Source organism: Hermetia illucens, chromosome 4 (genome assembly GCF_905115235.1).
Source record: "Hermetia illucens chromosome 4, iHerIll2.2.curated.20191125, whole genome shotgun sequence".
Lineage (NCBI taxonomy): Eukaryota > Metazoa > Arthropoda > Insecta > Diptera > Stratiomyidae > Hermetia > Hermetia illucens.
Window position 1 is genome coordinate 107,026,505 of NC_051852.1, and position 14,618 is coordinate 107,041,122.

The 14,618-nt window shown below is 40.0% G+C and overlaps 1 protein-coding gene and 1 non-coding gene across 4 annotated transcripts in view; one reads left to right on the forward strand and one right to left on the reverse strand.

Annotated features, from left to right (window-relative positions):
• The window catches only part of LOC119654575, a 361,980-nt gene that overhangs the window by 261,486 nt on the left and 85,876 nt on the right, over window positions 1–14,618 (forward strand). The gene's annotated exons all lie outside the window — the stretch shown is intronic.
• Trnad-guc lies at window positions 928–999 on the reverse strand. The gene has a single exon. It is a non-coding gene; the product is annotated as a tRNA-Asp (tRNA).

The following is a 14,618-nucleotide window of genomic DNA, read 5'->3' on the forward strand; positions in this document are numbered from 1 at the left end:
ACTCGCCTTCACCCTTTTCCAATTCCAGCTTTTCGTTAAGAAGGAGTTCTCAGCGGCCACCACGTAAGGGTGGAGATAGGGTTTGTTAATAGAGCTGTTGTTGTTCGTTCAGCAGGGATTTGCCTGGTTTCATGATCCATAGTGGGTACCAATCCACGTTTCGCCCTGGGACCTATACCACCCTTTGACCACTCCAGCAATGTGCTCTTACTGGCGAGACTATAGCAGTGAGATGTAACGCTGTAACCCTGACCCCCTGACCTATTTTTGAATGGTTGGGCTGCCAAAATAGATATGTATTAAAAATCGCCTCGGAGAAACAGATGGAAAGCTGAACAACTAGAAATCAACATAATTCATCGAGCGCAAACTCTTACCTGGAAATAGTAGAACTCTAGTCGATGAAGCAGAAACTGGACAATCAAATTTTCTCCAAAAAAACTGACCTCTTGCACGGCTGAAAAACATTGTCAGAAAGCTAAGTGAAATATAGAGAGCTGTCAAAAGGCTTAAAGTTGCAAGAAACGCGTAAAATTTCCATATTAAGTAATACTTCTAACAAAGTATTTCACATATAGAATAAACTATTCACAATATTTTAGACGGCAAAGCTGAATTACTCCTTCCCCTTCCCCAACTCGGAGTGCGCAGGGCAGGCACGTAATTTGTTACAGTTTCTTCGCAGCTCTCTTTGTCAAACTATGTGAATGTGACGTTATGCAGCGCGGGTCAATTGAAATCTTATTATTGCTTGGCATTCCAAAATTTCAAAAACTTTCGAATTATGTTAAATATTATTGTTAATTTTTGAATAAAGTCAAAAAAGTAGCGTTAGCAAATTATGCAATTGGGTTACATTATTGAGAAGAGATTTCCCCATTCACTGCGAAAGTACGGTGAATGTTGTAATAACTTCAAAAATAAATCCTCCCCGGCGGGGAATCGAACCCCGGTCTCCCGCGTGACAGGCGGGGATACTGACCACTATACTACCGAGGACTTGAGGACTAATTGTGCCGCATGTAAATATATACTTTCCCCCTAACATTATGCTATATTAGTGATGCCTTATTTGAAGTTATTTTTGCATACCTATCTCGCTTACGTAAACGGCTAATTTCTTACATATTTGAACCTGCAAGTGAAGTACACACACTGGGAAATTGGTAGACAATTTCTTCCACGAGTCTAAACATTGCAATTTTCAGTTACGAAAACTAAAGATATTGATTGCAAAAATATCGTTCCGGCTTGAGAAACTTACGTTAATTGAAGGAAAAACCTTGGGTAATTGGATAAGTTCGAGATCGGAAGTTGAGAGAAAGTGAAAAAATGCAACGAAGGTGTTGTATCCACGATTTGCAATTAAATATAAGTAATTATTGGTAAATAAAATAAATGTGAATTGAAAGTTATTAAACGGACTCAATTATTTTTGGGAATATTATTTGACAGTTATGGCGGTTTGAGATTCAAGATTGGTTGAGGTCCACTTTAACAGAGGATGGAATCCCTTAAAAAGTACCGCCTGCTTCAACCAAAGCGATTGTGTGTGATTTTTACTGCACCAAACCAGAAGTATCTTTTTTGCTAGAAGTAAAAAAAACAACGTCGCTACTTTACTATCTTCTAATCCAAGGAAAAAGAATTGGGTTCTAGGCATAGGTATAGACTTACAAAGTTATTGATTTTTTTTACTGTCTGCAACTCTAATTTAACAACCACTGGCAGGTTTTGGTTGATTGATAATCAAACCCAGCTTTTCATAGAGATCGAACATGATTTTCCTATCTAGTTTTTCTTTCGCTCGCTGTTTTTTTTACAAGGAGTTACTTGGCATCTCTTATTGAAAAGTTTTATCTGCCCATGAAAAACGAAGATTATAAATTTCAGCCTTGAGAGGTGCACTTTCATGACCTGGATATCCTCCAGACTTTTAGAATCTCTTTTGAAATTGCCCTGCATATAACAAATAACAGGAAGATTGTATTGTGTAGTGAAAATATATTGTGACCTTCGATAATGACACGATGTTTATCTTGTTTATCAGTCAGTCCAATAATCAGCAATAATTTAGTTCCCTAGACAGTTCTTCTTTCCTGAGCATCATGAACATGAACCCCTCATTCATTCCACAAGAAGTTTCTGGTCAATATTCCCATAACAGTGTAGAGTTCATCTGGTTGGATCTCAGTGTGTCAGTTATGTTGGCAACGTTCCGCCTCCTATAGCTTCTTTGGTTCATCCACATATTTCGGCCCGAAATATACTGGCACGGTTGCCCATTATGTGATGTACTTTTTCCGGGGACCATCGACCCTTGTACTCATTCTTTCTGCTGCAGCAGCTCCATTAGGATACCATGTTATTAGTTGCTGGCTTAAGAAATGAGTCACGCTGCTCAGTCGTATTTCAAATTTCTTATAGGTGCGAAACTTTTTGCCTGTTATCCTTCGGCGTTGGTAATTTTTTTATAAAGTGGGTTCGTCTCAGGGAGCCCGAAGGCAATTTATCATCATTATAAGCGCAATGCTGACCACATTGCCTCCTATAGGGTACTGTAATCCTGTAGTGTACCGTTACGGTCTTGAATGAAGTGCTCTTACATACTTGGATTAGATTGTTGCGCCAACGATCATTATTGGCAATTTGGGATGGTACTTAGAAAGAATGCCAATCTTTCTTCGCTAATGACCCCTAACATTCTGAAAATCGGTATATTCAGCTATATCGTATCAACGGTGGAAGCTGGTGGTGGAAATGAAATGGAATCAATTCTGGATGTCGTTAGGCATATTTTCATGCTCGCAGTGATCATGAGCATAACTATCAATCTCTTTCTTGGTTTCTGTCTCCAAATTTCAAACGTGGACCTCGGCTCCAGCTTAAGTTAGCTCTGGCAAGAGTCCATCTACAGTGCTACGCCAATAATAGTACTCCACCCTGTGAACAGCCTTGGAATGTATTAATGACTGTAGAATTGGCACCTCATGTTGCCTCCACAAGTCTGTTTCCATTCCACGTAGGGGCATGCCATATTTCTGCATGTGATGTGTTGTCGAAAACACCTTCGCTATCCAGAAACGCTTACAGAGCTCATTGTTGTTCATTGCATCGCGTAGAACATTCGTCAGCCGATACACAGCAATTCCAGTTGATCTCTTCCTGCTCATTTTTGTACCATGACCAGCTCTGGTTTGTTTTTGTCCGAAGAATTTTCAGACCTCTGTGCTTTTTCAACCAGGAATAGCTGTCCTTTTACACGTCCACGGTGATTCTGTTGAGTCTTCCAACACTCTTTTCAGTTTTAGCTCATTCCTAACATCAGTGCCATGTTGTTACTCAGTGGTCCTACATAGACATACTAATGTCTGCTCCTGTGATTCTTCATTATTCTCTCCATTTCAAAATTACTGTCAAATCATTCTATGATCCGACATAGCGGTCTTCTCCGAAAATCTACAGTTTTTAACGACTCCATCCATAACAGAATTCAGTAAAATTATGTTTAGCAACTCTTGTCTGGTGCTAGTCCTGAATCCCAGTCCGTTTGACATATTGTATATTTCTAACCCATTACCAACGATGTGTTAGTAAGTGCCTGTGTCAAATTAGGGTTAAAAAGGACGGGGGAGCCCAACACTGACCACATTGCCTGATACAGGGTACCGTAATTCTGTAGTGAATAAAGTGCTCTAACAAACTTCAATGCTCATATCCAATTTGGTTGTAGCTCCAACGCTTACTATTATTATTAAAGATAAATTCGAGAAGATACTACATTCTCCGTTTCGTGTCGCTATATCCCCAAACTGTTTTGTGCGCGTAGCGCCACTGTAACAACTTGATCTGGTGTCGTCTCTTGGGAAGCAGCCCAATGCTACATCTGGTTAAAGAGTTTCCCCGCTAGCATTTAACGAAACTTAGATAGCCAAGCAATCTTCCGTCAAGAAATCTGAAATGCTTATATTTCGATTTGAACTTAAGAATCATGCAATCAAGCTTATTACAATATAATCATTAGAATTATTGCAACCACAACTTTTACACGATGGAAGTTTAGGCTATCTTAGTTCAGGGTATTGACTCCATTAATGATTAGAGCGTTTTCCGAGTATCAGCGTATCATCCATCTTTTCTAGTGCACAGCACTTGCCTGTAATTCGCTATCTACCTTGAGCCAAATCAAGATCTTCCAGCACCTTATCCTCAATAGGCAACAAGTCTTCCCCTTACATGCCACCGTTCCCACAGAGGTGTCAATGAAGTTTCTGAACGCAGTGTGCTCCAAACTCTCCTTTTGTTTTTCCTCCTGTACGTGGGTCGAGAAATTACTTAATCTGCAATTAACATGGCACTTTTTGCTTTTGGTTGCCTCCAGGGATAGGTTTTTCACACCGATCGTAAAGAGTTTGCCTTTATCCTTTACTTCTGAACGACCGTTTTTAGACCCTCATTTTGGGTGATTACGAGATTCAAAAGTTTCCCTGTTTCCAGCGCCGCGTCTTTAGGAAGGCAAACTATCACATTATATCCTGTGGTATATCATCCTGACAATGAACCCATTCTGATGTGCCTTCCATCTACCATAACCAAACGAAAACGTATACGACTAAAGACAAGCCTGGATTCCATTCGTTACACATCTGTAAAGTTTTCGATGATTTTAGTTATCAGCGAATGAGTATTTGCTCCTGGAATAATCTGAGTAGAAGGGCCAGTTAAATACTCTTGACCACGCTAACAAAATTCATGACAAGCCTCTTGGCCCTTATCTTTGCCGCTGATCTACGGAAGCCTGCCCTTCCTTGGGTTCGGGTTTGGGTTTCTAAGAAGCATTTCTTTCTAGAGGGCTAATATCTGCCATTCCCTCCCCTTCGGCTCTGACTTTGAAGACCTAAATCGCTTCTTAAGGGCCGCTTCCGATTTCAAGCTGTCCTTTGGATAGTGCAGATTCTATTTGCCTTATGCCACACTGAGACATATTTCCTTTCTGACGTCTGATATGCACCCTCATCCTTTATTTTACTGATCCCTGGCTTCTGGTCATGGATCTTTATTAGTTGTGGTCTTCGCAGCAGGCGAATGTTGAACTAGACACCGCTGCCTGACTTCCCAATTTCTTTCATTTTATCTCCTGATTGTCAGTATTTAGCGAAAATGTGCCTTTTTATTGTTTATTGCAATATACTCGTTTATAGTTGCTTCTGTTATTCATTTCAGTGCTCATATGTATCTCAAAAGAAGAAGATTAAGAAATCCGACATGCCATATGTAATGGTCCAGTAGCACGGTACTAAAGCCTCATTCGAATACTGCCAGTTACCCCCGACGGTAAATTATTTAAACAATGTTCACATAATACCCTAGATTGGAAGAGGTATTTTTCTAGCCAGCGTTTTACTGGCTATCAAAGAGCTATATTTCGCTTTAGTGAATTCCATGGTCCACTGCTTGACACTTGCTATAATTAGGTTAAGAAAGCGCATTCTATAGATATGTCAATGTCTCTACAGTAGTTGATTAGAGGCGTGCCTTCCAGAAGTGGTTTACGATTTTTACAATGAAGAAAATAATTGAATGAAAAATTGACCTTAAATTTTACATTGGAATAAAACTTCGTGCATTGGCCCGCATAAGGAGGAAAACCACACTAGGAGGTTTTCAGAATCGACTTCTTTTACATATAGATCGATAGGCTAACTATCCCAGAATACGCTACAAAAACTTCAAAGAGAAGTTCGTGTTTCCTTAGATTTTATAAGCCTAGAACCGAGCGATGGGTGCTTTCTTGTGCAAGAGACTTTAGACTAGGAATGCTTCAAATGAAAATCCAAGTTGATTATTGTCAGCCATAAGGACGGAGATTTTCTAAATCCGGGAAAGTATCGGATTTTTTTCCGGTTTGAGCCTTTTTTAGTGCAGTTCCAATTAAGTACCAGTCGGCACATGCCTGGTAACCGCTTTGCTAGTTCTGCAAGGTAAATCATGTCCTCCAAAAGAGAAGAATTTTCTTCAGAAACAAATCTAATCGGGTTTATGAGGAAAAGTTTTTCTAAACGGCCAGATTTGAAGAAAACCAAATCATAGATTTTTCACGAAAACATGCACTATCCCATGGGGTCAGAGTAAGTAAGAGAATTAAAAAACAAATACCAACAAACAAATGGAACAGCGTTAGTGTTATGATCGGGTTAACTGGTCATTCTTTCGAACGCCTACCCAAACTCCAATCTTGACACCAATTCCGTGGGAGAAATTATTATACGCCTTTACATGTTTTTGAATTGCCAAAAGGGATTCAGAGGCAAGTAGCTTCTCAACTTTGATTACATTCCTGGGTACAAGACCATGAGAAACACAAGATTCTAGATTCTAAGTATCTTATTTCGAAATGCATGAAACATATATGTATATTCGAGTCCGGAGACATCCAAGTATATGTAGATTGTCAAAGATTCGTCTTCGCACCGTATCTCCTTCTGTTAAATTGCCAAAATTTGAAGGAATTCCCTTACAATACAAAAATTTCGGATACTCAGAAGTGACCAGGAGATCTATCTGATGAGACCCTTTATGATGAACTGATGCGGTTCAAACTATTATGATAATATCATCATCACCATCATCAACGGCGCAACAACCGAATCAGATCTAGGCCTGTCTTAATAAGAAACCCCAGACATCCCGGTTTGCGCCGAGGTCCACCAATTCGATATCCTTAAAAGTTGTCTGGTGTCTTGGCTTCGCCATCGCTCCAACTACGGCAGGGTCACAACCAGACGATCATGGTATTGCTCACAAATTTGGTCGACTACGGAATCATCCAACCTCATGTGGGGAGCCAAAATTTCTTCGGAGGATTCTTCTCTGGAAGGCGGCCAAGAATTGGCAATTGTTCTTGCTAACAACCCAAGTTCCCGAGGAATACATGACGACTGGCAAGATCATAGTCTTGTACAGTAACAGCTTTGACCCTATTATGAGACGTTTCGTGCGGAACAGTTTTTGTAAGCTAAAATAGACTCTGATGGCTGCCAACAACCGTGCGCGGATTTCATCGTTATAGCTGTTATCGGTTGTGATTTTCGACCTTAGATAGGAGAAATTATCAACGGCCTCAAAGTTTTAGTCTCCTATCTTTATTTTTCTCGTTTGACCAGTGCGATTTGATATTGTTGTTTGGGAGGTTTTTTTGTGCTGACATTGCCATTATAAGCCTATCTAAGTCGATGTCGACTCCCAAATCCGTCAGAGAGGTCAAACTGAAATTTGTTAAAATATAAAGTCCTAACATACCTCACATCGTCTGCCAAAACACTAAAATGCTGTTAACCACTCGTTCAATGTCATGTGAATTGTGAAGATTAGTGTTATATTAAACCTACTCTATGGTCGCAGTATTGCATTAGTAATTTGATGCCACCCGGACCACAAATGACTACATTTTAAGACCCTATCTCGGCAATACTCACTAATCAGGTCACTCCTTCTCTCTCCCTTTTCTCATTCTACATCATCAGAACATCTCTCGAAAACATGTACTCCTTTGTCAGCTCTTCAGCACAATTCTTAAGTTCTATATTCTTTCGCTAATAGCAAGCGCCCTAACTATCATAGTATGGTCTTTCCTTTGGGCCGGGTAGAGAAAATTCGGGTTCGAGTTGAAATTACGCTGAAAAACCGGGCCCGGACTGAAAATTATGCTGGTCGTTTTATTATCCCTTTTTCATTGAAATTTTTTTTCCGAAACCCCGATAAAAATCCAAGCTTCGAGAGAATTCTCCACCCCGCTTTCGTTAAACCTGCCTTTGGGTTTTATTTCCCTCGAACACAATACACTGACCAATAAATGTCAACCGGCTTGATCTAAAATCGAGCAATGATAGTTCTGCAGCTCCTCTGTGCATCGGTCCCCGCTTCACCTCCTTGTTTCCTTCAACCCTTAAAGCTATCATCGATAGTCTTTGCTAGACAATACTTTGACTATGATTCTGAAGTTCGTATAAGATTGTGGTTCGTATAAACTAGTTTAGAAAGAGAGAAGGAAGACATATGCTGAACTTGTCGAGTACAACAGGGATTCAAGCTGTTCTTTGGGAGTGACGCAGTTGATACACCATCTCCGCCTCAGGGATCATATCACCGATGAATAAATTTCAAAACAGTTAAGTTTGAAGCACGCTGTCGGATTGGGGTAATTGAGTAGGCAATGATTTTCACCTGTTTTGGAAAAATTCTGAAAGTTTTTTGGACAAAGCGGTTTCCGAAGATTACTAAATTACTAAAAAAATGTGTTGATAAGGAAATGGTATCGTCTGTACTGGACTCTGGCACTGTACTGGACGTCTCACTGGCTAAAACCCACAATGATATATTTTGACTTGTGTTTGTACGGATTAATATTCGAGTGAGATTTCAGGCAGATATCAAAATATTTGCTTGTAAGATAAAGGAAAGTTGCGAAAATATATCAATTCCATTGGGAGTTCAAATACGGTAAATACTACTGAACAGCGTGGCCCAATTTATCTCACATAATAAGACGCCATCCCTGCCAAAGGTTCTTCATTCGTTTTCTCTTCGTTGCCTTTTCTTCAACACTTGGCGCGGGTGCAATGTTGGACCAGCGTAAGTGTTGAATATGTGGACGCAAAAAAACAAACGCAAACTCCTCCAACAACCCAATTTCGGCGAGATTTACGGATCTTTTAAGTATCTAGCAGCCGCGAATGATTCTACTCACTTACTTAAAAAGAATAAAGAGACTCTGGTAGTAGTGGCCGGTTGTAGGTTAATGGGAATATTCATCGAGAACCCCTCGAAACATCGAGCATGTTTGCAGAACGGTTTAAACCAGACTGCGCTGGTACAATACCTGTAGCTGAAAATATTACGAGAACCCCAACTGCTATCTCAAAAAGCTTTGATTTCTTTAGCCCGTTCGTGGGTCCTCTTCGCTTATTTTCACTAAATGTTATTGTTTTATTATCAGCTTTAGAATCCTTTTGTCTCAGCAAAGAGGTCCCCAGCACACAGGCACGGCTATCTGAAACAATTCACGTGGTTACCGTGCATTGCCTTCGACTTTCACTCGCGATCCGCTTCTGATTTGACTTCTATCTACTCAGAGGATTGAAAAACCGATCCTTCAAGTTAGGTAAAGTCGGTCCGCATTCTGTCTTACCAAGAGCCGTATGTGAGGCTCTCGCTTGCTCCTTGTTGTAAAAATAAACGTGCAGCGAGTAAACTTGGTGGTGATGTTGTGCAGCAACGCCCCTACCTCCTTGATTTCATCAAATGTGTCAGCTCGCACTTAGAATGTCGGCCATATTTGATTGCTTAACCCTGCCCTCTAGCATCATTCCATAGCCATGAAAGGGTATTTGCGTTCATGTATTCTTACTTCGCATCTATCCAGAATATTGTTCAGCGCATTCAGAATTGTCATTGATATAAATTAAATGAGTTTGAAATCTTTTCCCGTAGAACATAATCATGTTGACTATCAACCATCAAGACATGCACCCCGTATTTATCAAAACCATCCAGCAATCAATTATAGAGTTAATAACTGTGAGAAAATTCACCCATTATTCCATCAGATGTCACGTTATCAGCTCTTCCAGTAGCACAACAAAGAAATTGTTTTACCAGAGATTATTCAAAGAGATTACCATAATTAGCTACTAATTTACATTGTTGCTGGTAGTGCTGAGATCAGTAACATACCATTCACACCATGATTGCAGGAGCTTGTTACTATCCACATAATTGCAAGTCTTTAGAGACATCTTAGAGAAATCCATTATTCAAATCATATGTGAAAGATACACATGGAGATTGGATGGTTGATGCTACTGTGTGAATACCATATATCTTAAAATCTGGAAAAAAGCAGCTACTTAAAATAAAAAAAAGATAATATTTTATGGATTCTGCTATTGCAGAACAAATCTGGATGCATCTGTATGTCCACCAAGAATGTAGATATTTTCAATTTTGCGTTCATGATCCTCTAATTATTATCAGCGGTGGATCTTCGCCAAACAACAAAAGACATAGTTATTTTGGTGGATTCCAATATAACATCCTTATTAAATAATCTAAAATGGTCGTAAGTAGAAAAGCACTCTTCTTTCCTAGGAAGAATCTGCCTATGCTTGCTACATATTTGATATTAATATCTTGGCTAATAGTATAATGAATTTGCTCATGATTTCTGTATCAAAACACAATATCGTGCAGAAGCATACCGGCTGAAAAACAGGACGAACTGGTATACCTGTATGAAAATGGCAAATTTAGGGTGAATGGATTCTCCAAGAAAACGTGCGAGTTTTACGCTTGGAAATAATAACCATTTCAATGCATCGGTAAAATTAACAAATGCTATTCTTCATATAGTGGAGATTAACAACATCTTTGAAAAGTCTAATCAAAATTCAACACCATGGCTGCCAATACATATGTTCAGAGCTGCACCACAAGCATGCTTCTATCTAAACTGACATACTGGTTTTTCTCGAAATATAATCAATAACGTTAGTTGCAACACGAGTTTGGATACTAATACTTGATAACTTATGTCAGTCACCATGGGCTAGGAAACGTCAGTAAAAAATGCAGCAGAAACCATAAAAATAAAACAAAGTCATAAAGTCTTCATTATCTCTATATCTATCTGGCTGCAGATGTGATGAAGCAAATTCCATTTCAGTCAAATGCATCTCATTCCCTTTAATTGTTTCAAGATTTAAAATTATTCCGGAAACTCTGATAATTAAAAAACGGTCAAATTTGGGTCAAGAAAAAAATTAGGCTATTCAAAACGCTTTTCCTGATTAGATTCAACGGTTGAAACTTGATTTGACTCATAGTTGGGTGTAGTTGATAGAAAGTTATTTATGTCACCCAATTCTTCAATGATTTATCAAATGCAACTTATAAATATATAAACTGTTATCACAGCCGCAGTGGCAATTGTAACTATCTCAAGGAAAGCATACACTCCGGAGACCCATTGAAATCTTAATCAACACTCCATAAATTATAGGTTAAGTAGAAACATTTAGATAATCATGCAATATTTCCTAGCTAAAACATAACCTTTAAGTTACCTATACATATATTCGAAAAAATGATGCAAACGAAGAAAAAAACAGCAACTGTACTGGAAATCATCAATAAAGTTATGGTGGACGTCCAAATTTTGTCGTCACAATGAGTAAGCTTACTACTCCTGTGACTAACGTAAGATAAAAGACTGCACCTACCAATGTTATCTCAGGAAGGACATGTACCATGTTAGGTAAAAACACAATCCTAGCTCTCATTGACGGGAATGCGGAAAAGTTGATCCAGCCCTGGATGTGTCAGAAGAGATGAAATAGGATTCATTTTGTACTCGCTTATTTCTATTTTTGTAATACTCAGCATGTTACCTCAAACCGTCCTTACCTTGGTGTGGCACTAGCAACTTCTTCTGCAGCCCGTTCAGAAGGAAGTTCGGATTATTTTGATTGGTTATAGCATTTTAATCTGAATGAAAACACGAGGCTCTCGAATCACCATGCAGCGTATAAAAGCATCGCCCTTCCCCATCGACTTTGATGTCCAGACCAATCTTAGCAAAAAGCTTCACTCTGCGCTTGCGAGGCAAATTTAGAACGGGACCCATATTCAGGCGATATGTTGGCTCCCATAGCTAACATCAAAGTACAAATGATAACGGACTGCGGATTATTCAATTAGCAGTGTCACACGAAATGGTTGTTAGAAGTACCTGGTTTGCGCGGAAAGCGGTCCACTAACATACATGGGTCTTTCCAGACGGGACCGCTTTCAACCAAATTGACCACGTATTGATCGAACGTCGCCACCTCTCTGCCTTGATTAATGTCAGAACATATAGGGGGACCAATATAGACTCGGATCATTATCTCGTTGGCATGGTGCTCCGAGCTCGAATAACAACACCACCCAGAATCCCCTCTGACAATCAGGCGAAAATTAGCACTGAAGCCATCCACAACACAGCCCTCCCTAACACCTATAAAAGAGAAATGGATGCCGCAATAACCGCAGTCAACAGAGATCCTGGAGATGAAGTATCAACAAATGATCTTCACAATCACCTGAAGAACGTTATCATGGATACGGCCACAAACATACTTGGCCCTAGCCGCAAAAGGGGTCGGAACGGCTGGTTCGACGATGAATGTAAGCTTGCAACGGAACGGAAGAATGCTGTATACCGAGTAATGTTGCATTCTCAAAGAACCCGGGCACATGCAGAGACTTATCACGAACTCCGGCGAGCGGAGAAGCGATTTCATAGACGGAAAAAGGAAGCCTGCGAGAAACAACAAGTCTGTGAACTAGAAAAATACAGGGAGCAACGGCACCAGGCGCGGAAGTTTTACCAACAAGTCAGCAGGATGAAGCTTTATAAACCTCGATGCTCATCCTGCCGAGACAAAAAGAGAAATCTGATTTCCGACAGAATGGGCATATTGGAGCGATGGGTTGAGTACTTTGATGAACTACTGAACAACCAGAACACCGAAGAAGCTGCCTAGATAGCATAGCCAGGGTAAACACGGTAAGAGAATTCGGTATCCCGACGAAATTGATAAGACTGACTAGGCTGACCTTGACCAATGTACGAGGCCAAATAAAAGCAGCAGGATCACTTTCAACACTATTCGACATCAAAAACGCCCTATCATGCAGCCTCTTCAACCTAACCCTAGAGAAAGTGATCCGTGATACTGAGGCAAATTCGAAGGGTACGATCCTCTTTAAGTCCACCCAACTACTGGCCTATGCTGACGATATCGACATCATGGGGACAACGACCCGAAACCTACAAACTCCCTTCATCCAGATCGAGCAGGCGGCGCGAGATCTTGGGCTGCACATCAATGACGGCAAGACAAAATATATATGGTGGCAAGGTCAGCACCGAAAACCAACCAACCAACAGCATCAAGCCGCACTGGTCAAACGGGAAGAATTAAGATAGGAGATAATTTCTCCTATCGCGCAGAGTTATTGGCTACTAACAGAGCCTATGACAGCTTACGAAAACTGTTCCGCTCGAAACATCTCACCATAGGGTTAGGTGTAGGGTTACTGTGTAAGACAATGATCTTGCCAGTCCTCACGTATTCCTCGGAGACTTGGGTTTTTAGCAAGAAAAATTGCAAATTCTTGGCCGCGTTCGATAGAAGAATTCTCCGAAGAATTTTTGGCCCCCTACATGAGGGTGGACGATTACGTAGCCTACATAACAACGAAACCTATGAGCGATACCATGACCGTCAGGTTGTGGATTAAATCCGGCTCAATAGGTTGCGGTGGACGGGTCACTTAATGCGTATGGATGAGGATGATGCAGCCTGGAAAGTCTATATCTATGGTGGAAAAATGCTATGTAGCTAACATAGAAAATGGTTTGAGTTAGGAGTTTTTTTGATGGGGTTGGTTGGGATCCGCGAAAAACCAATACCATATTTTGGGAACCAACTGTCTCCTCACGGTTTTCTCTTCTGAAATTCCAAAATCAAATAATGTGAATTTCAGTAGAGAAAATACTGAAGAAAGGTTTTCCAAAATTCGCTATTCGTTTTTCACCAAATTTGTAAGGGCAATAAAGAACATAATAATAATAATCGTTTTCGCAACAATTCATGTTGGACCTGGGCCTTGAAGTTCCTTAGAACACTTCATTCAAACCCGTAATACTACAGTACACTGTAGGAGGCAATGTCGTCAGCGTTTCCAAGCTTCAATAAGTCACAATATTCTTCACTCTCAATGCTTTCTCTCATTTCTTTATTTACCCAATAGACTCCCCGCCTTAAACGATAAGCGTACGTTTTTGTGTCGAAATTGTAGATCTATCTACTCAGTTGATACAACCGGGGAAAAAACATCCAAGCGCTTATTTATTCAATATATTTTTTCCAAAAAAATACTAATCCTCACTGAAGCATAAGACGCCAATAGGAGTGATTTATATCTAAGTTGACTCAAGTTAAAGTTAAATTAATATAAATCGACATCATATGTATATTTGCACATATATTAATTTACTGATCCAAGCATGAAACTGTGGATATGATCGATTAGGGGCGGGGCAATTGGGACGTATTTGTAATAACTTACTGGGTTAGGAGATGACCAAAAGACGATCCTAGCTGGCCGAACTCGATCAATAAAGCAGAGTTATTCCCACAAACTTCAAAAGTTGGTGTAGTCCCCCGTCGACACGCGCTAGCATGCCTCTGTGTTAGTCAAGCTCGGAAATGTGCAGGGGTCCTTTTGGAAAACACTTTTCAAAATTTTCCGTGTCGTTTGAATGATGCGTGCGGAACCTGAAATACAAATCAAGTCGGAATACCGAAAACTGAACGCTTCGGGTATCATCTCTTCTTCTTATCAAGTCTTCATCTTTTGTAAGAAACTTTCTATGCAGGTTTTTCCAGTTGTTCATAGCTGAAAATTCGAAATATTCCTTGATGTATGTATTTCCAAACTACAATTCCGCCGTTCATATGAGTTCCTTTATATGATGATAACGTCAATTAGGTCCTAGAGTGCGAGGTCTCGAG